At 44.1% G+C, this 25902-nt stretch overlaps 1 long non-coding RNA gene across 1 annotated transcript in view; it reads left to right on the top strand.

Moving 5' to 3' along the window:
- LOC116084593 overlaps nucleotides 1–25187 on the top strand; it is a 27163-nt gene extending 1976 nt beyond the window's left edge. The window contains exon 3 of the long non-coding RNA XR_004116175.1: nucleotides 25056–25187. This is a non-coding gene — a long non-coding RNA (uncharacterized LOC116084593). The remainder of the gene's footprint in view (nucleotides 1–25055) is intronic.
- The last annotated feature ends 715 nt before the right edge of the window (nucleotides 25188–25902 follow it).

Genomic DNA, 25902 nt, shown 5'->3' with positions numbered 1-25902 from the left:
TTTTTTTTTTTGTTCAGAAAACTATTTGAGAATGAAATATAGATGATGATATTGGCTTTAAGTTCGTGTTACACTTTCTGCTTGGAGAGAGAAAAATCAGTCGGCATAGCCTCCCCGCTAAACTCTGCTTTGTGATAAATCGCAATGAGGGCTTGAGTCGTAAGGAAAACTCGGCTTCACAAATGACACACATAGAAAAACAAGCGGATGTCTGATGAAGGAAAGAGCCGACTGATTGCCAAGACCTTGAAAAACAAAATTAATTTCCTTTCGTCTTTGATAATGGTGATGTAATGTAGTTAATAGGAAGAGCCTGCCATGCTCAAGTAGTTATAAAAGAAGAAACGTTGGCCAGGCCCTGGGTTGGAGTACTGCTGTTACTTCCACTGTTGTGAAAGGAATGGGGAGGGGCCCGAGGGAAAGTGGGGCCGGAATCTAATTTCATTTGTTTTTTAAGCAGCTATTTTACAAAGAACGGGGGGGGGGGGGGGGGGGGGGGGGGGGGGACCTGTTTAGTCAATGATTCCTGATACTTGGAGCTGTTGAGAGACATTGTAAGAAACATCTTGTCTCAGTTTCAACATAAAATGTCCCCACAAGTTCACTTGGTCCCCAGCTGGCACACTGTTTTGAAAGGTTGTGGAGTCATTAGGAGGTAGAGCTTTCCTGGAGAAAGTGAATCACTGGGGTTTGACAGGCACGCTCCACTTCCTGTCTGCTCTCTTTTGGTCCTTGGAGAGGTAGTATGAACAGCTGCCTCACACTCCTGACACATATCTTCATATGATGGTCTGTATCCCCTCAAACTTTGAGCCAAACCCATCTTCTCTTAACTTGCTTCTTGTCAGGTGCTTGGTCATAGCAACAAGAAAAGCAGCTGATACACATACTACTCAAGAATAAAACGAAGTCATTGGTATTTGTCTTGGTTAGGGTTTTACTACTGTGAGTAGACACCATGACCAAGGCAACTCTTCTAAGAACAACATTTAACTGGGGCTGGCTTATAGGTTCAGTCCATTGTCATCAAGGTGGAAGCATGGTAGCATCCAGGCAGGCATGGTGCAGGAGATGCCGAGAGTTCTACATCTTCATCTGAAGGCCACTAGGAGAAGAAAGGCTTCCAGGAAACTAGGATGGGGGGTCTTAAAGCCCACTTCCACAGTGACACACCTACTCCAACAAGGGCACACCTACTCCAGTAAGGCCACACCTCCTAATAGTGTCACGTCCTAGGCCAAGCATATTCAAATCATCACAGTGTTTAAGAAAACAGTTCAGTCTCTGCAGGAAGAGAACACTTGGGCCTTAGGTAAAGAAGCACGTGGTTGGAACCCTTTGTCCTATAGGTGAAATTTGTAAGCACACACCAGGCAAGATTTATCTAAAAAATCAACTTGAACTCACAAAAGTCTGTAGGTGGCTCCAACCATTTCCTTCCAGCATCAGCTGAAACATCCAACTTGAGAACTTACCCAAACAATGTGGTGCCTGCTGTCCTAAAATGTAGGTGCCATGGAGTTTTCTGCTCCTGGTGACCTGGATTAAAAACAGGCAATGTAGCAGACAATCATAACTTAAGTCTTGGAGTCAGAATTGGCCCCCTCTTGCATTTGTTCTGTATGCTAGGGACCACAGGTCATTTGAACAACCTTTCTGTGAATTCACTGATTCAGAGAGGACATATTCCACTTAGGGTGGCTGTTGACCATCTAGAGCATTGACACCATGAGATCAGGGTTGGTGGCATTAATGAGGTTGTGTACATGCATCCCAGATGCAGGGCACGCATTCAGGGTTGAGAGTGTTTATTGAGCAATAGGTCTTTCTTTCAATAGCTCTCCCTAAACTTTGTAGAGAGGCCACAATAGCCTGTCTGGTAAGCTGCTGTGTCAACGCCCAGGCCAGAGTTCTGAACCTATGATTTTTGAGTCCTGTATTTAACTTTCTTCTCTGCGGGTGGGTGGGAGAGGGAGATTCTCCTCCTTCAAGAGAAGAAATCAGAAGAATGGATAAGTCTTTTCAAGATTACGGTACTGAATAATGCTGATGGTATGACAGCATGCTTTATCTCTTCTCTCTGCCTCTTTCCCTCTCTCTATCCTGTTCTTATACTGTTTATCTTGGAAGCATCTACTTCTGCTTTTCTTCTTATTCCAGCTGGAATAAAGCTTGAGTTATACTAGGAGGGAAAACTGACCATGTATACACTGGGTCTGACTGTGGTTTATCATCATAAGAAGTTGTGTGGTTCAGTGATGCTCTAACACATAAGGATAATGGGGTAGTCTGTTATCAAGTGCTGTGTAGGAGCTGTGTGCCTTGTATGATATTTGTACCATCTCATTGAACCGTCCTAGTCAGGTGATGAGCTAGCTACTGTGGACATAGATGAAGAAACTAGGACATAGAAAAGCTAATCAACTTGCCCAGGATCCCACAGACTCTTTGTGCTGAAAGTACAATTGTAAGACTTGTTCTTCATTGCTCACCAACATGTTTGTTTGTTTGTTGAGATGGGCTTTCTCTGTGTAGCCTTGGTTGTTCTAGAACTTGTTCTGTAGACAGGGCTGGCCTTCAAGGACCAGGCTAGCCTCAAGCTCTCTATCATTTTGTATTTTTTTGTCCTTTGGTTAGTTTTACTTATTATTCCCCTGTAACTCCAGAGAGGAATCATATCTAATGACTCTGAAATTTGTTCTTCTCAACTGGCCTAAGAGAGCAAGTCTGTGAATATACAGTCTTGAGCTTTTAGGAAGCCTGTCCTTTGGTTAATTCCTGAAGGCTATTGAAAATGCCCTTTTGGAAACTGGTCCAGACCATAGAGACACCCTTTCCTCCACACTCAACAGGCTTGAAAGCTGTTGTTTCTCTATGAACTGGGCACTCTAGGTAATGTATGCAGGTTCTTCTGAGCAGAGGGCAACCAGGAGAGTTTTTCTTCAAAGTCAAGGCCCAGAATACAGAGCAGAGAGCCTGCTGGGCAGAGATATCACCCCCAGATCCTCATGTGTTTACATAGTCAAGCAGAATGTGAAACTCAGATGGCATAGGGGAAATGACATCCTTATTGGTTAGTCTTATGTGCAGGGGATGCACAAGGAATAAGAGGCAGGCAGGAGTGAGGTACCAACAGCTGCCCAGATCTGTGATCAGTTCTAGGCAAGAAGACAAGACAGGAGGTGCTGTGAGGCCCTCAGCATGGTGAACACATGGGAGAAGAGCAACTGAGCTTGGAAAACAATAGGTGATTCCCTTTTCAATTTTTTCTCTCAACATCCTGATGGTTTCATTGCTTTGCTTGCCTGGAGCTGCTGATGTTGTAGCCAACACAGCAAACTCAGAAGCGTAACTCCTGTATAAGTTTCACTCTTGGGAATGTTAGTTTTCTTCAGCCTTGTACTTTAGCTTCAGTAGAGTTTTACTCTGAAAGGAGGAACTCAGTTTGCGTTTTCCCACAGGCAGCAGTTTCTATAGGTGAAAGTCTCAGTTGGCTCTGTTTTCACACTTTGGAGTCAATGGATTATGTTTGAAAGCCTGGAAGGACCCATAGAGATCTTCAACTGGTTGAGACTCCAGTCTTAAGAATTAGCTCTGGTCTTGGGAGGGAATGAGCAGGCTTGAAAGGATCACTAAAGTTAAACTTACTAACCTAAAGTGTCTAAACTTTGATGTCTGTCTATGTGGTCAGCCAAAAGCTGGCTACTTTTACCATGCTGAGGCTTGGTCTTCTCAAAATCGAGAGGGGGCTCAAGGAATGAGCTTCAGAAACAAGAGAAATGGAGAACCCTCAACTCTAGTGACCAATAGATGCTTTGGAGTAAATCACATATGACTCATCTCTACAGAATGAGAATACTTCTTTTACCTACTAGGGCTGCTAGGAAAAAAACAATAAGAGAACAAGGAAGTTACCCAAGAAATGGTAATTACTGCTGATTAGACAAAACCACACCTGAGCAATGCATAAGATATGTAAGATATTTTGTATTGCTCATGTCCCTGCTGTCTACAGACTAGCAAGTTCTCATAATACCTGGACATTAAGTCAGAAGTGATCCATGGCCTTCACATTCTCCAAATAACAAGTCAGATGCTTGATAGTCTCTGAAAAGGCTATGCTCTCTGTCTGAAACTATCCATCCATCCAGCCATTTATGTTTATTTAACTCTTACTGTGTTGTCCAGGAGATAGGTATTTGAGAATTCCTTTCCTTCATAAAGTTATTCTATAGTCTAGAAGGGGAAGAGATAATAGTTAATAAATAAATAAACACAGCTTTTTAAAATTATTGTTATGGAAAGCAATCTAAAGAAAGGCTCCAGGGCAGCACAATGATGGAAACTGTGTAGAAGTAGGGTGACTCAGAAAGGGGAGCGTCTGTGTGTGATTATTCCGTGAAGGTGGTGGTCAGGGGCCTTGCCAGGTGTTTCCAGATTTTAATTTTTTATTAATGCTTTCCTTTTTTGAGATTATAATATAATTACACTGCTTTTCTCTTCCAATCCCTCCCATGTAGCTCCCTGGCTCTTACTCAAACTCATGATCTCTTTTTTCTTTAGTTGTTGCTACACACACACAAACACACACCCCGACATTGCATATATATCTGTAAAATGTTACTTGTATGCATGCTTTCAGGTCGACCATTTGGTACTGGGTAATCAATTGGTGTGCTCTTCCCTGGGGAAGACGATTTCTCTGGCTCTTGGCTTTCTTTATTTGCCTGTAGTTCTTTGCCTAGCTTGAGCCTTGTGAGTGGTTCTCTTCCATGCTAACATGCCTGTTGTTGTCCTTGTTGAGGCTTTGGTTAGGGACTATGCTGGTGAGACTTCATGGATATAAGTTTAGGCATCTTTAGGAGACATCATCTCATCGCAATCTTCCTATTCCCCTTGCTCTTACAATCTTTCTGCCGTCTTCTTCAATGATCCCTGAACCTTAGGTGCAAGAGTTTTGTTATACAAGTATCAGTTGGAACTGATATCCATAAATCTGAATTTTGGTTGCTTATGATTTGCTATAGTGGTCTTTATCTCTTACAAAGAGAAGTTTCCTTGATGAAGGAAGAGGAACTGCATTTATCTGAGGGTATAAGGACGTGTATTTAGAATTAGTTAGGGATTATGCTGGTTTACTAGTGTTATTTATTCATCCATTTGTTTATTTATTGTGGTGTTTGTAGCTTTTAGAGGTTTCTTTACTCTCTTGTTTCAGAGCCTGTGGTGAATAAGAACAGTGTAGTGGAAGGGCCCAGTAGAGCAGAAAAGAGACTGGGAACAAGTGCATCAGTCAAGGGCACACCCCAGCATCTGCTTCTACCAAATGGCGGCATCCTCACACTTTACTAGCACACTAAGGAATGAGTCCCGGTGAGGTCACAGCCCTCCTGACCCAAGCATCTGTCCCAACCTCTGCATCTTGGCACATTTGGGGACCAGGCATTCAAGCAGGCTTCTGTCCCAACCTCTGCATCTTGGTGCATTTGGGGACCAGGCATTCAAGCAGGCTTCTGTCCCAACCTCTGCATCTTGGTACATTTGGGGACCAGGCATTCAAGCAGGCTTCTGTTCCAACCTCTGTATCTTGGTACATTTGGGGACCAGGCATTCAAGCAGGCTTCTGTTCCAACCTCTGTATCTTGGTGCATTTGGGGATCAGGCATTCAAGCAGGCTTTTGGGGATGTCTAAGATCTAAATCCTCATAGTTCTCCAAGGTAGGATTGTCCATCTAAGAATGACTTCTTGCTCTTTAGACTCCAAAGAAAGAGAGTGGGCCAGCTATAAGGTAAAAAGTGGGGGTACTAGGAAAAGCAGAACCCTGTGGTACTTGAGAAGTCACATTGTAAAGGCACAATCCATGAGTTATTTTCCATCAGAACTCACTAAGCTTCCCTGTCAAGACACATCTGCCCATCCACCATTTTCCTTATTCCAACCCCCAAGTTGGTTCGATTACATTGTAACATGTCCAACCTCCAAGTTGGTTTGATTACTCTGTAACATGTCCATGCTTAGCATATTACACGACCTTTTCCAAATTGTACAGATTTGAGAAAGGGAATTGATTTGATTTTCTTGACAGAGACAAGAAACTACCTTTGCCTGGCATTTTTAACGCTTCCCCCAATCCCTTACTCATTTGCCTGAAAAGTGGGCCTGGGCTCTGAACCAGGTGGAGTAGCTGCGGCTGCTGATCCACTTAGCCCAAGAGCCAGGCTCTATCCTCAGGCAGGTAGACCATTCCAGGTGAGTGTGCAGAGGTGCTACACACAGGCTTCCAGAGGCTCTTTGACCCCAGGCTCTCACAGGGAACCACTTGAGAGGGCAGATAGGGTAGTCATTGAACACAAGTGCAATGGTAGTTGCTCATTACCTTAATAGAACAAAAAGCTTCCTGTCCCTCAAGGATTAGTGCGGATCATGGTTCTAAGAGGGGAGGGAGAAATAAGTAAAGAGTGCTCTCTGGCTGGGGGACAGGCATGCTAATAAATAATGCTGAACTGCTTTCAAAGTTTGTACTTGAAATGAAAGGAAATATAAAAGATGTGTTCCCGAAGTTCACAAGGCTCACGGACTTGAAATCAGACAAGCTATCTCTAGGCTCCTGACTTGACTCACTCTGGGAGCCATCTGGTTAAGACAGGAGCTTGCTTCTGACGTCATAGAATTGCGAGAAAGAGGAGGAAACATGTAACATGTAAGAAGAAAAATGGCGTTCCCGAGGCTGCATGCGTGCTCAGACGGAAAGGGTGAGAAGAGATAGGTTTTTGCCTTTAGCCGAAACTGAAGGTGGTAGGCTGATGGAGGAAGTCCTAATTCAAATCCTGCCTCTGAAGTTAGATGCCCACTCTCCCAACTTCAGTATCTCAGGGCATTTCCAGGTGTCTTTGGGGGAAGCCCGCGAGCCTCTTTTGGACTCGCTTTCCCCATCTACCTGTTAACTGGTATCTGCTTCATGGGACTCTCATGGAGACTTGAGGTAATTTACCTTGTTCAGGGTTCTGGAGAAATGGATGAGGCCACTCTAACTGGGTTGTGGATGAAAGCATACAAACAACTCAACAAGGGCAGTCAGCTATGCTCCAGGCTTCAGTGCTCCAAGCTTCAGTGCTCCAGGCTTCAGTGTACTGTTGGTGTGTCCTGTAGACAGGGCTGTAACTGTGACAGTGCCACAAGGCACACAGCTCTTCCCCTGGTGTCCTCACTTCTAGGCATTGCCTGTCTGCTTGGTCTTTTCTGATATAATCAGGTGTCCTCAGGGTTAGTTCCTGCCATCTTAGGCATGCGTTCCCAGGCATAATGATGCTTCAGGGCACAGGTACATGTGCAGGTCATGCAAAGGAGGAAGCTACCAGACTTTACTTCTAAAGTTATAGTTTCTGTACTAAGGTTGGAAGACCCATGCGTAAACATCATCTATTAGGTAAGGGAGAAGACCAGTGGTTTTGTCCCAGGGACCATATGAAGTTAGCTTGTTCAGGCTCTTTCCTCCAATTTCATGGATTAAAGGTTTAGAAATTGAAGTAATAACCTGGGCACATGCCTGCAATCTCAGCTTGTAGGTAGGAGTCTGAGGCAGGTGGTGAGCCTGGGTTACATAGGAAGACCCTGTCTCAAAAGCAGAAAACAAAAAGCAAAACAAGAAACAACACAATGCAACACAAACAAACGAACAGCCTACTGAAAAATCAATAGTAAAACAAGCATGAAAAAGTACTTATATATGAATCAGGGGAATTGGGCTTTAAAAGAAATATTCCTGTGAGTTTCAGAACTGCTACACCCCAAGTCCATAGCACCCTGAATCTAGCACTCTTGTTTTTGTGCTTCCAGAGTCAGTGTCCCTTCTTCCTTTGGGAGGCACTTTGAATTCTTTGAGATGACCATTGAGAGATACCTATCCACCGAGACCCATCCACCGAGTACTGCTCTCCTGCAGCACAGACTCTATTGTCAGAAGAACACATTCAACAAAGCAGTTTCCTAGTTGCTCACTGCAAACTCAGTTGAAGTGTAAGGAAATTTGTTTTTGGAAGATAAAAAAAAAAATTACTACTTTGACATGTAAAGACCACAAAGTGTTCTGAGGCTACTGGGCAATTTTGAACTCTACACTAAAACTCCAGTGTTCTCAGAAGCAAAGGAGGGGTATAGCATTGGAGGGGAAAAAGGAGAAGAAAGGAAAGGAAAAGAAAGGAAAGGAAAGGAAGAAAGAGAGAAAGAAAGAAAGAAAGAAAGAAGGAAAGAGAGAGAAAAGAAACCTGTGGGAACTATTGGATGGGTCTGTTTATTCCCCTGTCAAGGGTTTATTGATTGAGTGAGCTCTCCTATAGCTTGGGCTGCCTTTGATCTGCCAGGGAGAAATTGGGGCTGGGATTTTGGCGGAAGGGAGGGGAGGGAGGAGGTTAAGGAAGAATCTGGAATGTAATGGCTCTTGTTATCTGTAGTGGCCAGAGACACTCCTGACCCAGGCCATCCAGAGCTGTTGCCAGGGAGTGGGGGAGCCACTGACAAGAGAGAGCCCCCAGCTCTGGCCTTCCCAGTGGGGACAGCACTTAGAGCTGGGCCAGTGATTTCTTGCCGCTAATAGATTTGTTTCTTTAGAGGCAGATAAGTAAAGAAAGCGATGACTTTTAAGTGAATAGTTCCCTTGCACAGCAGGGCTGGTTAGTGTCAGCCAGTTCAGTGGCAGGGAATACCAGTGGGGTGGCTTTGAGCCCCCCCTTTTTCCACTCCCCATCTTCCCAGTCTACAAAGCCCAGACACCGGCCCCCTCTGCTCCTGGTGGATGGCCAACGCTTGTCTGAAAGCCGTTTAAGTAATTGCTCATAATTGCATGGTTCCCCCGACTGAGCTCTTACCTCTCCACCCCTGAAATTAAAAGGGGCCAAAGATGTGTGACCTTTTTCTAATGGGATGGGTGCTGGAACAAAGAGATTCAAGGAGGAGGCCCCAGGCCCTTATCAGGGCTCATCTCTGACAGCTGGAAGCCTGGGGGAGTCAGAATTGTCCTTTGTCAAGTTGGAGAGGAGTGGAGGCTGAGGGGATTCCTCCTCCCCTAATCTCACAGCTCTGTGTGCTCTCTGCCTGTTCACCTTCTCACCCCCTCCTTCCTCCACTCCAGAGAAACATAAATCTTTTGCTTCTTAATTCCGGGGGTGGGGTGGGGTGGGGGGAAAGAGTTAGGCACATTTGCTAGGCAGTATCCTGTGGCAGTCCATGGCTCCCTGCTGTGGATAATTCACCTAAGTTCTCTGAGCCTGCCCCTCACCTGACAATCAGTGTCAAGGAGATAATGCCACTGTCAGAGGGATGGAAGATCAGGGATGTGCCGGGGGTGGGGGGGGGGGGGGGGGGAGTCCACAGATCATCATTTCTGATGTCATCCCAACTCCCCACTTCTTAACTTGGTTAGCTGGGGAGAGAATAAGTCTAGGCCTTGGTCAGACTTTATATTTTAGGTTCAGATCCACAATACCAGGATTTCAGTGATTGAGGCAGGAAGATCATATAGCTAACATATAGCTCAGCTGGTTTGGGCTATATGTTAGACTCTTTAAAAAGTCTAAGTAGAGAATGCAGTGCCCCTGTATCTAGCTCACTGTTTTGCAAGTCTGGTTGCCTTGGCAACACCTGGGCAGCTTTTAACCACTGACATCCATGTTCTGAATGCAGACTATGGTTGATTTGGTCTGTGTACAGATCCAGGGGTCAATATTGTCTTTCTTTTCTGGTGGGCATATGGTGCTCATGTGGTGGTCAGAAGCCATCCACTGAGATTGATAGAGTCTCTTTCTGTTGCTCATGGCTGTATATGGTGGCCCAGCTGGCCCTATAGTCTTTCGTCTCTCTAGCTCTCATCTCCCAGTATGAGATTGAGATGATAGAAAAATGTCACAGCTCCGGCGGTTTCAGACTTGCACCAACTTGCTAGACCTTATCATCAGTGTTTAGTCAGTCTGACACCATGTGCTCACAACAGATGTACAGATGCGTGGGTCAGTGTGCACCGACATACACATCTCTCCACGTCTCATATTCCTCCTCTGTAAAATGAGGGGGTCAGCATGAGCAGTGAGTGGCTCTCACCCAGTTGCACATCGCCAGAGACATGGTGTAGTCAGTGAAGTGCTGACTAAAGAATCTGCGCTTCATCCCTAGAACCTGTGGAGAAGGCCAGGGGGCTAGTGTTTGCCCTTGTAATCCCAGGGATGCTGAGACAAGCCCACAGATCCCTGAAGCTCATTGGCTATCTACTGCGGCCTACTTGATGAAGTTCCAAGTCTTGTCTCAAAGGAAAGGATGGAAGACACCCAAGAAATGACACTCTGATCTCCACATACATGATCTCCACATACACTCTGATCTCCTCTGATCTCCACGTACATGAACACATATGTACCCCTCCACATTCACCTGCACACATATGAACCCCATACATATATGTGCAACTCCTCTCACATACAAAAAGATCACAAGTCATAAAGTCCTGGCAGAGAATGGTGCCAACTTACTAGCTGCAAACTCTCCTCTTTGTGTATGTGTGTGTGTGTGTGTGTGTGTGTGTGTGTGTGTGTGTGTGTTATGCATTGTGCACATGTGTATTTGAGCAGTGCAAGTGCACATGGAAGCCAGTTTTCAATGTTGGGAGTCTTCCTTTATTGTTCGCTACTGAATTTTCTGAGACACAATCTCTCATTGAACCTGGAATTTGCCATTTTGGTTAGTCTGGCTGGCTAGCCAGCCCTCAGGGTCTTCCTGTTTCTGCCTCCCAGCTCCGGGGTCATGGATGCATGCTGCCACACCTGGCCTCTGTGGGGTGTTTGAGTCTGATCTCAGGCCTCAAGCTTGCACAGCAAGAGATTTACCTACCGAACCATCTCCCCAGCCCCCAAACTGTCTTTTCGTATCAGCAAAAGTCATACCTGGGCAAGGAGAAATTCAGCTTGGAAATGAACAGCTCACAGGCATTTAGGCTCCTAGCCTATACAGTGCCTTTTCCACCCTGAGAATTCTGTGATCTGTTAACTTTATGAATCTCATGCCCTTGAAGGCTCTGTGTCCTGAGTCACTTTGTCCTCTTGCCCTCAAATTTGCCTCAAACAGTGGGGCACAGCTATGCACTCCCACCAGGTTCTGAGCCTGGAAATTCTGCTGACAAACAAAATGGAGGCAGCATGGAAAACGGTGCCCCAGTTTGTGCTGTTACAGTTAATGACCTGTCAGCGTTTCCATTCAGAGCCTCTATTTCAGGGGATGTATAACCAACCATAAACATGCTCTCCGAACTGAACCTTGGCACTTGTGATTTCAGCCCAAGAACACATGTGTGCTGGTGTGTGCATGTGTTTTTACAAGTTGAGAGGGGGAAAAAAATCAGTTAGCCATTTTAAAGCTAAGGGTGGTGAGAAGCAGGGTGGGGGCCTGTAATTGGTAGCAGATGCACTTCTGGTGCTGCCAGGACTTGAGAATTGCTGAGTTGCCTTGCCCCCCAGTTGGGGATATGGAGGGTGGAGAAGTAATTCCGTGCCTTCATTCTGTGCAAGCAATACTAATTGACAAAGTAAAAATCCATATGTAAGGGGTAAAATACAGGTGAAGGTAGCTTCTTTAAGAGCAGGGATTGACTTAAGACCAAAGGCTGTAGGTCCCAGAAGCCAAAGGAGCAGAAGAGAGCCGGCCGGCATCTTGTCCTCAAGGTCTTACCCTCCTTTATTCTCTCCTTGCTCAGCAGAGGATGAAGAGGAAAGACAGGCCAGTTTTAGTTTTTAATGACATTTCCAGCCATCATGGTGTGTGGTTGATGGGGAAATGGCCATTTCCTTTTGAATAGAGACTGTCAGAAGTCCTCTGAAAATTTAGATTTAATGGGGTTAGATAACAGTATCCATATGTAAGCACCAAGATGATCATTAGAATTGAGGCATCAGTCAATCCACAACACTCAAAACGCTAAGCCCTAGAACAGGGTATGGTGACCTATACCTGTAATCCCAGCACTTGAGAAGCTGAGGCAGGAGAATCATGATGAGTTTTGGGCTAGCACAGGCTGTATGATAGCAAGATTCAGTCACAAACCAACTAACAAATAATAACAGAAGTTGTGGAGCCTAAAGCTGCTACTGTGTTTTAAGAGCATGTAAAAATCTTCACTCACATTGTGAGCTACGTCTGCAGTGGTTTTCAGATGCTGTTTCCTGACGTGTAAGGATGACTGGCCTTGAACAATAAAGACATCCACAGACACTAGGCCCAAAAAAGTCAGAAAAAGAGTTTTCTCCAAAGACCTGCCCATAAATCAGAAGCCACAGTGGAAAGCCCTTGGGCAGAAGGCTTCACACCCATTGGGGCGCACAGATAATCTGCTTCAAAGTTTCTGTCTTTAGTGATGGTCATACCTTCTAGCCAAGAACAGGATGAGTTCCAGCATCATTTCCCCTTATACCTGCTGAGCGGTCCAGCCCTGTGGCTGTTGCTGGAGGTAGAGTCACTGCTCAGCACTGGGGCTCAGCGCTGAGGCTCAGCACCCACACCTCTGATGCTTTCCTTCTTTTTGGTTCTCTGCTCAACACCCTGTCCATCCCCGCCTCCTTTTTTTTTTTTTTTTTTTTAAATGAGTTCAGTTCATTTCTTCAAGTCTTCCAGGGACTTCTCTCCACCTAGAATCTTCACTCCTATTTTCTTGTCATAGATGATTCTATGCTCTCATGCTAGTCTGAGCTCTCAGGTCTCTTTCCTGGACGAGACCCATTCTTGTCTTCTTATTTCAGGGGTCAACAAACTACCAAATCTGAATGAACATTCACCTGTTTTGTTGTGTGGCCCAAGGAATAAGAATGTTATTTATCGCTTAACTTTATTTGTTTAGCATTACTTAAAGTTTTTGGCGGGAATGTAGTTTTGAGACTAGGTCTCTTTCTGTAGTCCAGGCTGACCTAGAACTCCCCATGTAGCCCAGGTTGGTCTGAAACTCATGATCCTTTCTCCCCAGTCTTCTAAGTGTTGGGTAACAGGTGTGTAAAACTAAGTTATAGTTTAAAATGGTCTAAAAATAATTGAAAAGACACTATTTCATGAAGTATAAGTATAACATGAGATCCAGATTCCAGTGTCTGTACGCAAAGCTTGATTGGTATGCAGCCAAGATCATTCTTTTTCATTCAGGCCACGGTTGCATTCAAATTACAATGGCAAAGTCATTCTGATGGTGTTTTTTTTGGGGGGGGGAGGGGGGGAGAAGAACCTAATCTGTTTTCCCTTCGGTGAGCATATCTGTGTCTCTTTGTGTCTTTGTTTTCTCTCTGTCTCTACCTGTCTGTCTCTGCCTGTCTCTCTCTCTCTTTGTCTGTATGTCTGTCTGTCTGTCTGTCTGTCTCTGTATCTTTCTCTACCTTTGTCTCTCTGTGTGTATGGATGTGTGAGGACCACTGTATTTGTGTGAATACATGGTTATGTGTAAGCCAGAAGTCAAATTCTGGGGCTGCTCTCACCAGTTATATCCACCTTGTTCTTCTACACAGTCCTGGGGCTTGCTAGTCAGGCTGTCTGTCCATGAAGTTAGGGATCTGCTTATGTCTACTTCCCCAGGATGGGATGTAGGCAAGCATTCTACCACATCCAGCTTTTCCTGTGGATTCGGAGGATTAAACTGGGATCCTCATGTTTGCAGGACTTCTGTCAGCACTTTGCTAACTCAGCCATCTCTCCCACTCTCCCTCTTAACAGCCTCATCTGTTCTCTTGCTACATTTTAGTCTCTCGATAGCACTGCCATTGGTTATAAATTATGATATTTTCTTTTTTTATATGTATACTCATTTGTCTGCCTGTCTCCTGGAAGCTCTGGAAGACAGACCTTTTCTCTCTACTTTGAAGCTACATGGATGGCACACTCAGCATTGATATACCCAATGAACCCATATATGGGTAGATACAAGTTCTTGGACCAAATTATTGCCTCTGAAGCTTGAATCATCCCGCATTGATTCACCAATTCATTGATTGATTCGTTCATTGTACAGAGGGCCTAGAGTGTGACAGCCTTCTGGTTTTGGTGTATCCATTCATTTGATTTCAATACTTGACCCACCAAGACTTTTGCCTTCCTTGGGCTGCCCCAGTGGGGCCTGTTCCAAGAGTCAGACGTGTCTGAGTCAACTGTCTGGGGAGGCTGTCTCCGGTCCTGTCGCATCCTCCCTTGCTGACAGCCTTGGGCTATGTTGCTCAAGACTCTAAATCTCCAAGAGGAATGAGTGACCAGCTGCCTTCCCCAGGAGGAGGCATCTGTCCTCATTTTTGTTCACTCAAGCACAACCTTTGCTCCTGTTTCTGCCCTAAAACATCTCTGCTCCCCTCATTCCTTCACAGGGCCTGCTTGCCCCTGCGGCCTCCCACTCACACCTGCAAATCTCGTTCACGCGGCGTCCGATTCATCCTTGGCCTGTGAGCAGGCAAGGAGGGCGGGAGTCCGGCGCACACACTTCCTCTTCCTCCTCCTCTTTCCTGCCGTCCCTGCAGATGGGTTTCTGTGAAGGACTCTCCAAGCTTTTTCCCTGGGGTGGAAACTTGGTCTACTAATGGTGCCTGTGGAGTAGGAGGATGTAAGCCTACTTTATATTTGAATAGCTCTCTCAGTTCCTGGTGATGATAGGAAGGTAATTACCGATCCTTAGTTTACTTAACAATTACTCACAGAATGTAATGTTGCAAGATCTCAGATTTGGACATGTAGAGGAGAATTCAGTTCCCCTCCAAAGGGGCTTTCCTTGTGTGCTAGGGTGAAGGATCCACTTTTAATACTTATCTGACTTGTTACTTTCAGTCTGGACTTTTTCTGGGCTAGATCTCATATAAAATGTACTTTCTCATTGTAAAAATTATGTGCCCTGATTAGTCTGGCCACTCTTCCTATAATATTATAACAGGAAAAGTTGGTTTATTTTGATACCTATTTTATCTCTTGATGGATTGTCAAATTGTCCTCTGAGCAGTAAGAAGAAGGAGCGATGCTGTCAGGGTGGGAGATAGCCAGGGATGGTGGAGATAGATGCTGGACAGAATCAATGGGAGACTGGGGTAAAATGAAATCGGGTGATTCCAGTCAGTTCCTTGGCTCACCGGATGAAGAATCAGGGGCAACTTTCTTGTGTCACGTCTATACCCCTCTTGGTTCTGGTTTTAAATATGGGTCTGTGCGTGTTCCTGCAGGGCCTCTGAGAACACCAGAGTAGAAAGTTCACGTAGAGGGTAATGCCATTTATGTTGGCCACCTGGCAACCCCAGGCACTGAGAAAAGCTCCAGGCCCATGTGGATGCTTCATAAACATCATTTAACGTTTAATGGAGGGAAGAGACTAGTAAATGTGCTCGTGGTTGGCAAGAGGAGTGGGAATCTGATCCCCTCTTTCTGACATTTAAACCCTGACTTTTTTCCCCCACACACAAAAACACATACAGCCAGGGAGAATAGATGAGCTGCATATAGGAGGTTCAGTAAAGCAATTCATTAAGGGGGAAAAAATCTTGCTTTTGCCGTTAAATGGGCAATCAAAATACCAATCCTGCAGTGCAGAGGTGGATATATCTGATAACATTACAGAGAAAGCTTGACCAGTAACTGGACTGGAGCAAAGGAAGAGCTGGCCTTTCCTTTCTTCCCAACTCCTGGCCCTCCCTTGTTCCAGAGACGCTTTACAGCGATCAGAGTGTCCCTGAATTACAGGTGTGTACGTATTACCTGTGGGCCTCTTAAAATCCAGATGTGGATTCGATAGGCCTCAACTGGGCTGGACTCCTGAACCTCTAACAAACATCCAGGTGCTGCTGTGCTGTTGAGCTGGAGTCTGCCCTAAGTAGAGAGGCTTCAGAAAACACTCTCTTGAGTCTAAGTTGCTTGCTTCCTCTTTAGCCTGAAATGGACTCAGAAGCAAGCAACTTTTTTTTTTAAGTTTATTTTTATTTTTTTAATTTTTTTATTTTATTTTTTTATTTTGGAAGAGGAACAGGTGAAAGGCTCTAGTGACTCAAGTCCATATTTTGGGTATTAACTTGTGCTTCAGGGTAAGAGGTATGTATTGCTCTCATCTGGGGTGAAGTGCTATTTCCTGGGACCTTTCGTTTTTCCTGGAATCTAAAGTGACTGCAGGTCTGAGATGAGACATATCTCAGCCTTGAAGGAGGGTAGGATAAGATGATGGACACTCCGTGTGTGATTATCATGCCAACCTGAACAGGTCACACAGGTGATAGAAAGTAAGAAAGACAGGCTGTTGTCCTGCATGTAGTGATTTTGTTGCCCCGTGTGAGGAGCCAACGCTTTGTTGTTTGGCAAAACCAGCTTTGGTCTAAGGGTCTGTTTTAGCTTTCCCACTGGAGCTGAACATTCTTCAGTCTGGATATTAGCTAATCTAGTTTGTAGGTTCCCTGGTCTAGTGAGAACAGAATAGACAAGAAGGGAGCAGACTGTAATGGCTGGAGCATAGATGTGAAGAGAGCCAGATGTTTAAGACTAAAGAAGCACCAACTATAAAATAGAATACAGGAGGGATCCAAAGCCCAAAGACATGCAGTTAAATAAATCTCATAGGGAGTCATCTTTCCTGCTAAATAGCCCCGTGAATACAGACTACTAAGAATGAGTTCTAGTGAAGGGGATTCAAGATCATGTGAGAACCACACAGCTGTAAGCTTTGGCCGTCAGTTATTTTTGGTATGTCTAGTCCAAGTGTCTTCATTTTTGTTGTTGGCTATAACAGAAGGTCTGGGTAAAAAGACTGATGACTCTAAACTCATGGTCCCCCTGTTTCAGCTCCCTTGTGCTAGGGCTCCATGCGTACATTACCATAGCCACTGAGGCTTTAATTCAATTCTGGCAACTTCCTCCTTTGTCTCTGAACAGTTTTGCTTGGAGACACCACTGATTATCATCCGGTGACTTGGTCTTGATTACTGCTGGTGGCTGTGATGAGATCTGTTCATTTTGTCTGATCCGACCCCACATTGAAGGGGAAGGGAGAGATGACAAGGAGTAAGTGACAGCTGTTTTGGGGTCAAATCCATGCAACTAAGAGGTATCAAAGGAGTAGCTTTGGAAAGTGTTTACTTAGAGTCTATTCTTATGTTTAATTCTGTCTGGAGATCGTGTGTGTGTGTGTGTGTGTGTGTGTGTGTGTGTGTGTGTGTGTGTGTGTGTATGTGTCTTTGTGTTGGGTTCCTATAATTCTTCTTTTGGATTTTTTTCTTCCAGCTCCTAATCCTTCACAGCTTCCAGTGGGTCTGAATGATTATTCTATTTTTGTTGCCATCTCTCCATAGTCTGTCCTTATCAGAAATGGGTCCCTAACTCTAGGCTGCTCATTCCTAGAAACAGTCTCTGCTTATCTCTGCCTGGGAAAGCTGAGCAAATTACTTATGCACTTGGTTTCAGTTATCTCATCTATAAAGTGAAAAAAAATGATAGTATATATGTTATTATGTGTTTTGGATTCAGTGGGTTAACCAATGGACCACTTAATATGGTGCCCAGATTAGGTTAAACTCTTGAATATGTTGGTTACTATGGCTGTATACATTAGTTTCTTTCTATCTCTGCTTAAGAGGGATATAGTTGATGATGCATTTGAGACCAAGTTTTCATTAGACATCTTGATATCAGGAATGCCTTTAGGCCCAAGGAGGTTATAGGACTGTGAAATAAGCAACCTCTGGGAGCAAGGAAGAAGGCTAGTCTTGACCACTTAGAGGAACACGTGTGAGGTCAGTTGGGGAAATCAAAGATAATGGCAATCTCCTTACTAGTCTTTAAAAAAAAGAAGAGGACTGCTCAGCTACACGGGTACTATACTGTAGGCCCCGTGCTCAGCTACACGGGTACTATACTGTAGGCCCCATGCTCAGCTACACGGGTACTATACTGTAGGCCCCGTGCTCAGCTACACGGGTACTATACTGTAGGCCCCGTCTTCACTCATACTTCACTGTGGATGTTTCTGCTGCTTTCCCACTGCCACTGTGGAGCACTGTCGTTCCAGCATGGCTTCCTACTGTTGTCCCTCCCTCCTGCTTACAGCTTGCTTTTTCTGCATCCATTTTTGGACCTCACTGTTTTCCTTCTTTTTACCCTCTCTCTTATCTAGATAGTGAGATCAAAGACTCCAAGGCGATGGTGTTCAGCCAAAAGCCATCTTGGCTGAACCTTCTACAAGCCACTGACCAGCTTGTGGTCCAAGTAGCCATGGCGAAGGCCTACCATAATAGTGCATAATGAAAACACCCCTCTCTGGTGGGTAAAAGGCAGTTCCTTATACAAGGATTCCATGTCATATGTGTGTGTAGGGTGCTTTCTGAAGAAATTATGATTCAATTTTCATTATGAATTTTAAATTCCGTTTAGAAGAAATTATGGTTCAAATTCCATAGTTTATGAAATAAAGAATGAGTTAGTTAACATGACATAAGGTAGGATGGCTCAGACATGGGTCTCCATTGATTGCCTGTCTAAACCTATCTTTCTATCTTTCTCTTCTTTTGTTGTAATAAGACTCTGGATTTTGTTTCCAGATGAAGCTACATGGTGGGGAAGAGTGTTGAGCCCCAGAGCCATGAAAGTGAATTTTACTGTTTGCTTCTTAGTGATTAGCTTAGGCAGGAGCATTCTGACTAGTAAAGCAAGAACACATTTCTGGGACTTTTTTTCCTTATAAAACAATATGTGGTCACCTTCCAACTTAGCAATCCCACTTTTCAGAATTTACCCCTGGGAAATGAAAACATGTCTACACAAAGCCTGTTTGTGAATGTTTATAACAACATTATTCGTAAATAGCTCAGACTGGAAGTAGTCCAAATGTCCATTAACTGGTATATGAATAAACAAGTTATGGTATATCTATACAATGAAATATGGCTCATCAGTAAAACAGAATAAACTATTTATATATGCTACAATATAGATGAGTATCAGATGCACTGTGCTTAGTGAAAGAAGCCAGACACAAAAAGTGCCCCCAGTGTGTGATTTCATTTATGTCATGTCTTTGCAAAGGTAAGCCTTAGGGACAGAGCTTTTCCAGGTGCTAGTGAGGAGAGAATTGACCCTGAGCAGATACCAGGAAACTTGTGGCACAATGGGGATGTTATATCTTGATTCTTACATCACTGTATATACAGTTGTCAAACTCATCAAATTGTACATTTAAAAACAGTCACTTTTACCATATTCAACTTAGGTACCTATAAACACAAATTTAACAAAACCAAAGGTGTGCGGGGAGGGAGCAGTATCACTTTTGGACCAGAAAGGAAGCTCACCACATACTGCATATGGTGGACAGGAAAGAAACATTGAACTGCAGCTTACTATGTGAAAAATATTAATTCTTTATTACTTAAGCCAGGTGAATCAGACTTTTTGCCCAGGGATCCCATCTTCAGTGAGGCATGAGTTAATTATGTGTAAAGAACAGTGGAGCTCAGGGACTCTTATGGAAGAATAGGGGAAGAGAGTGGGCTCCAAAAGGGATAGGAGTATCACAGGAAGACCTACAGAGTCAACTAACCTGGATCCTTGGGGCTCTCAGAGTCTGTACCACCAACTAAAGAGCATACATGGGCTGGACCTAGGCCTCCCCACTCATATGTAGCAGATGTGCAGCTTGGTCTTCATGTGGGTCCTGAATAACTGGAGCAGATAGGGGGCGGGTATTCTAAAAGCTGTTGCCTGTACGTGGAATATGTTCTTCTAGTTGGGCCTCAGTGGGAGAGGATGCACATAGCCCCGCAGAGACTTGATGTACCAGGGTGGAGAGATATCCAAGAGGACCCCCACCTGCTCAAAAGAGAAGGGGAGGGGACGGGAGAAGAATTATGGGAGGGGGTGACTAGGAAGGGAACAGGGATCAGGGGGCAGTGAGAGGAATGTAAAGTGAATAAGTTAAAAAAAGAATGGTCTCTGGCTGGGAGGAGGGGGTCTTCAGTCATTTTTCCATCAGAACAGGACTGTGAACATGGAAGAAATTCATCATAGCCTTAAGCATACAGTACAACAATCTACAGACACTGTGAGCATGTGTGCATGCATATGTGTGCAAATGTGCACATGTATTCAGCTCTGTGTGGAGACCAGAGGTCAACAGATGTGTCTTCTTTAGATGTTGTTTATTTTTGACACAGTCTCTCACTGAACCTTGAGTTTACTGTTTGGATGGACTGGCTGGCCAGCAACTGCCAGGTCCTTCTGTATTCCTCTTTCCAGCACACAGACTATAGCCACAAGCTACAGTTAGCTTTTCTATATAGATGCTGGGAACTGAACTCAGGTTCTCGGGTCTAAGCTCAAATGTGTTATTGACTGAACCACCTCCTCAATCCCCTGCTTATGCCTTGAGTTTCTCAGTTTGTGCTTTTTACCCCTTACAGAAAAAGTTTCTGTTTACCTGTTTTCCTTCGTTTTCTGGAGTATACACAGCTGCTTACAGGAGGTTTTGGGCTGTTGTAAAACATTTTTTTAGAAATCCAAAGTGTTTGAAGCACAGATAGATTGACCTTTCTACAGAAGCCTACAAACTTGATATTGGTATTTGTCACCCCAGTTTATCTTTTGATTGAGGGGACCATATGTTACTGTGTTCTGAATTGGAATATGAGAGTTCATAGAGTGGACAGCAATGAGTCCTGCCTAGTCAGTAAAACTAGAGACTAACCTTCAAAACTCTTGGTAAAAAAAGTAAGCTGGGAGCCAGGCGCGGTGCCTAACACTGGGCAAGTGAAAGGAGGGGAAACTGGAATTCAAGCTCTCTCTTGGCTACACAGAAATCTAAGTCCAGACTGAATTACAGCACCCTGTTTCAAAAACCAACCAAGCAAACCACAGGAAGCTGGGGGCATAGTTGAGTTAGCATATGCAACAGCCAGGCTTTTATTCCTAACACAACTGCAGACAAAACAAGACAACAGCAAGAGTTAGTGGGAGTGCACCAAACCTTATCATCATCTCCCCTCTAGGATGTCACTATAGAGACACTGGCGATTTTATGAACTGAGGCTATAGGTTAGTTGACTTCAGAGCCAAGGAAGTAGGAACACCAAAAGTTTACATAAATAATCCAAAGTAGATGTAAACAATGATCAATGTGAGTAGGATGTGTCTTCAACCTATTGATACAATTCTGTGTCAAGAATCTCAAACACATAGATGGACAGATTGTGGGGAGCCCAGCTCCAGTGGATACATCTACATCACAACTCCTGTGTCTATGGCTCAGGGAACATTGTGGAAGAGAGAGTGAAAAGATTGTAAGAGCCAGAGGCCCAGGAAGTCTGCTGTGAAGTAGTCTCTGATAAAAATGGCTGCATAAAGAAGATTTTAGTACTGGCAATATCAACAGACATGCTAACTCAAAATAGGGAAAATCTCATGGGGTCCCACTTCTAGACAAGGAACTGCAGGCAACTGATGGCTGCAGAGAGAGGAAGAGGTAGCCTCTCCCAGGGGTGAGCTCCTAACTGATTGTACAATACAAAACAGACTCAGAAGGTTGTATATTTACATATTTGTATATACACATACAACTGTAATAATAATCAGAGATGAAAAGACCATCAGTCTGAAAGAGGGGAACACTGAAGGAGATGGGGGAGAGGACTTAGGAAGGGCTGGAGAAGGAAAGAGAAGGTGAAAGTGATAAAATTGTATTTTAATTAAAATATATAAAAATAAAATAATTTTTAAAACTACACACATACACACACACACACACACACACACACATACACACAAATTCTGGGGTAGCTCAGCTAGTACAGTGACTGTTCAGCATGCACAAAGCTCTGCCTTCAATCCTCAACACTACATAAACACTGCATAGTGGAGTCTAGCTGAAATCCCAGATGTTGAGAGATGCCGGTTGGAGAACTAAGAGTTCAGGAGCATCGTTTAGTATACAACAAGTTTGAGGACTGGCTCTACTACATGAGAAAGGAAGAAAGAAAGAAAGAAAGAAAGAAAGAAAGAAAGAAAGAAAGAAAGGAAGGAAGGAAGAAAGAAAGAAAGAGGGAGGGAGGGAGAGAGAGAAAAGAAGGAAGAAAGAGAAAAAGGAGGAAAGAAATGAAGAAGGGAGAGACAGAGGAGAAGTAGAAGATGAGGAAGAGGAGGAAGAAGAGAAGAAGAACAAGAACAAGAACAAGAAGAAGAACAACAACAAAAAGAAGGACAAGAACAAGAACAAACTAGAATCATCATCCTGTTATAGATCTAAAGAGAACCTTACAGACCAAGCCTATATGTTATCATTCTTCTGGATGGGCAAATTCTTGTTCTGTCTTTCCTGCTTCTCTCAATTTTAGTACCCCCTTCTTTCTTTTTCTGGTCAGCTGTGTAGTCCCTGGTTTTCTAATGCATTCAGGAGTGTTTTGCCCTGTCTGAGCAGTGGCTCATCTCATGGACCTTTTTCTGTGTCTCCTTTCCAGCCACAGGAACCAGCTGTGGATTCTGGGCAATGGGATCCCTGCTCAAGTCACGAAAGCCTGTTAGGTTGCTTCTGCAGGAAAATCTGAGACTATGAAAACAGTGAACCCTGTTTGCCCATGTGCTGGGATAGACTAGGTTTGGTGGACTCTTGATTTTACTCAGTATACTTATGGCCTTGTTTAAAAATTAAGTATATAAATGAATACATGCTTAGGATGGGAACTCAGATATTTGTAAGAGCTGGCAAAGTACTGTAATAATTCAGGAACTAACAGAACCTTTAAGTGTCTAGCTGCCAGACAGACTGCTCTATTACCAACATCTCAACACGCGCGTGCACACACACACACACACACACACACACACACACACTCTTATCACACTTAGACATCTATACATTGATGAATGGAAATATTTCCAGAGACCAGATCCTTGGTCCTTCTATTTCAAGCCTTCTTTGTCCATGTTATCAACATACTTAGGGTACCTTGTGCAGTGGGACACATTTAGATCCTAACATGACTTTTGGCTTTGCTCCTCAGGGAGACCAGTGGTTCTCAACCTTTCTAATACTGTAGCCCTTAAATACAGTTCCTCATATTTTGGTGACTCACAAGCATAAAATTATTTTCACTGCTACTTTATAACTGTAATTTTGCTACTGTTATGAATGGTAATATGCATATCTGTTTTCCGATGCTCTTAGGCAACCCCTGTGAAAACATGGTTCGACACCCCCAAAGGGGTTACAACCCACAGGTTGAGAACACACACACACACACACACACACACACACACACACACACACACTTACACATTTGAAAGTTTTATAAACTATCCCAAAGTCTTGGGAGACACCTGTTCCAAACAGGAGTATTGGTGTAAACCCCTGTCTCAGATTTAATTAAGTTAAACTTGTCTACAACACCACCCACCTGGTAGAGAGTTGTGGGAAATTCATATGCTGCATATATATCAGGGTATCAGATGCTTGAGGGAAGGAATATGAGAACAGATCTGCCCACTGTAGTTTCAGCTAGTTTTAAGAACCAATCACAGGAACCTGTGAGGTAACTCAGCCACTAACTCTTCTTGCCACTCAGCCTCCTGTAGACCTCTGTGTGACCTGGAACCTACAGTAGAAGGAAACTAACTTCCTTTGACCTCCATGTACACACTAAAGCAATAATTTTTTTTTTAAAAAAAGAACTAATTCATACATATTTATTTTCTTTCTTTCCCATAACCTCCTTACCTTAGGCTATAGGTTGGGTAAGGGTGAGACATTCCATTTCTTATAATTCCATCATTGGATATTTGAAGAACTTTGGCCATGTTTACCCCTGTATCATATATAAACATGTAGTCCTTGTTAAGAGGGGCTTAGTTATGTGTGGGCTCCTTCATGCAAATCTGAAACTGAGCTCTGAGCCCCTTCCTTCCCAAGAAACCAAACAGGAAGGCCAGAATGCTGAACAGTGACCATGGCTAAGTGAGATCACCTGTCAGCTGCAGAAGGGGCAGGAGCCCTGCTTCACATGCTGAGGGGCTCCTGAACAGGGCAGCCCATAGGGCTCAGCCGGCCACAGTCAACAATGAGGTGAGATGCCGAAGCCACTGAATGCTGCTGAGGCTCATGCCCTCAGATATCTTCTGTTTGTACCATATTGGATTTTCACCACATTCTCAAAGGGACTTGCAGTTCCTAAAGCGAGCATCGAAACAGAGCTAGTAGACAGCTTTCGCTATGTACTGACCAAGGAACCCAGGTAAATTCCCATCTTTGCTATGCCATCTTGTGCAAAAGAAAACAAAAATAATGGATGAAGTTAAGAAGAAATGTGTTAGGCATACAGAGCAACTGGCTTACCAGGTAAAGGTGTCGAGCAGTGAACGTGTGAACGCAGACGTGGAATGGCAGGACCAAGTGCTGACCATTCGTGCTACACTACAAAGAAACAAGATACCAAACATCAGTAAGGCCTCAATCAGAATACCCACCAGTGCATCCATTTGGCTCCTTGTCTTCTGCCTAAGAAGTGTGGATACTTTTTTGGCTGCTCCATAGGCTAATTATCAAGCTCTGCCTACAGGCAGTCTATCAAAGAGTGCAGGTACGTGCAGTTGACCCTGGCGACCTTCATGCGGCCAATTCTCCTGTTCAGACCTCATCTCTGTCCCTCAGTCCCTCTGAGGGAGGAGGTGGGACTCAGAATTTGTGTTGTGCGTCTCTTCTGCCAGCTTTCATTAGATTCTTGTGTGATAATTCACACTGATTGTTTTTTTCCCCCTTGCTTCTCTTTGGGTATTTTAAATTGATTTAATGATCCATGTGATTCAAGGCTATTAATGTGATTTGAGAGTCTTTTCCGTGCAGAAGCTTCTGGGTGAGCTTTGCTAGGCGATGTACTTGGAGGCTACCATCCCACCAAGGTAATTTTTCACTCAGTGCTACTCAATCCATATTTCACGAGTGATTCTGTCAATGAAGAAATTCATAAACTCAACTCACCAACTCATTCCTATCTCTGCCTAGTCTATGTTTGTTGTTTGTGCCACTTTTTGAGTGGATGTCTACTTTTTCTAGGGAGGTAGAGAAGAAGCCTCCTACAGACAAGAAGCAGAGAACAGAAATTGGGAGTAAATGGATTCACGCGGAAGGATCACAGACACACAAGGGAAGAGACACTGACCCCAGAAAACAACGCCAAGAATGGCATCTGGACGCCCAGAATGGACGTGCAACAGGGGCTAGGAGGATGCAGAGAGGCGTTCACGTGGTGACAGAAGAGGGAGTTAAAGCAGGTAATGCTGAGGTGGGGTTCTGGGACACTGCCAAAGCTCTAGGCTAGAGTGGCAGGCAATTCTCCTTTGTTACAAGTTCAAGAGGCCTTGGAAGCTCCAGATTCCTGGTTTTATGAACATCTTTATGGGTTTGCCTTCATTTATTGTAGTTCTTGGGATTGAACCTGGAGCCTTGTGTATGACAGGCAAGTTCTCCACCACTGAGCTATTTCCCTACCCCCATTTTATGATCGTATATAGTAGATATTGTCCACTGTATTGATGTTTGTTTGTGTTTGTAGTAAGGTAAATCTCCATATTGTGATCAGTTCATTCCTCATGCTTGCTTCCCCCGGACTTTTAAGATCTGACCCCCACCCCGTTTGATATGTGTTTACAAACACACACTTAACACAAGTTCCCTCTCTTAAAGCAGCTCCTTGAAGTATAAATAAGGAGACAAACACTCAGACAATTCCATGAACTCTCCTCATGTTGATGGTCTGTGATTGTTCTGCAAAATAGCATCTGCCTTCTCCTTGGCTCTGGGGGAGTTTATGAGCATTAATGCCATCTCTGAAAAGCATTTAATTTCCTTGGAAATGAGCTTCTCTCATGATGATAAAACAAGCCACTTACACTGTGCTACT

The sequence above is a fragment of the Mastomys coucha genome, unplaced genomic scaffold (assembly GCF_008632895.1).
Source record: "Mastomys coucha isolate ucsf_1 unplaced genomic scaffold, UCSF_Mcou_1 pScaffold9, whole genome shotgun sequence".
In the NCBI taxonomy this organism is placed as follows: domain Eukaryota; kingdom Metazoa; phylum Chordata; class Mammalia; order Rodentia; family Muridae; genus Mastomys; species Mastomys coucha.
This window is presented reverse-complemented; position numbering and strand designations above follow the sequence as displayed.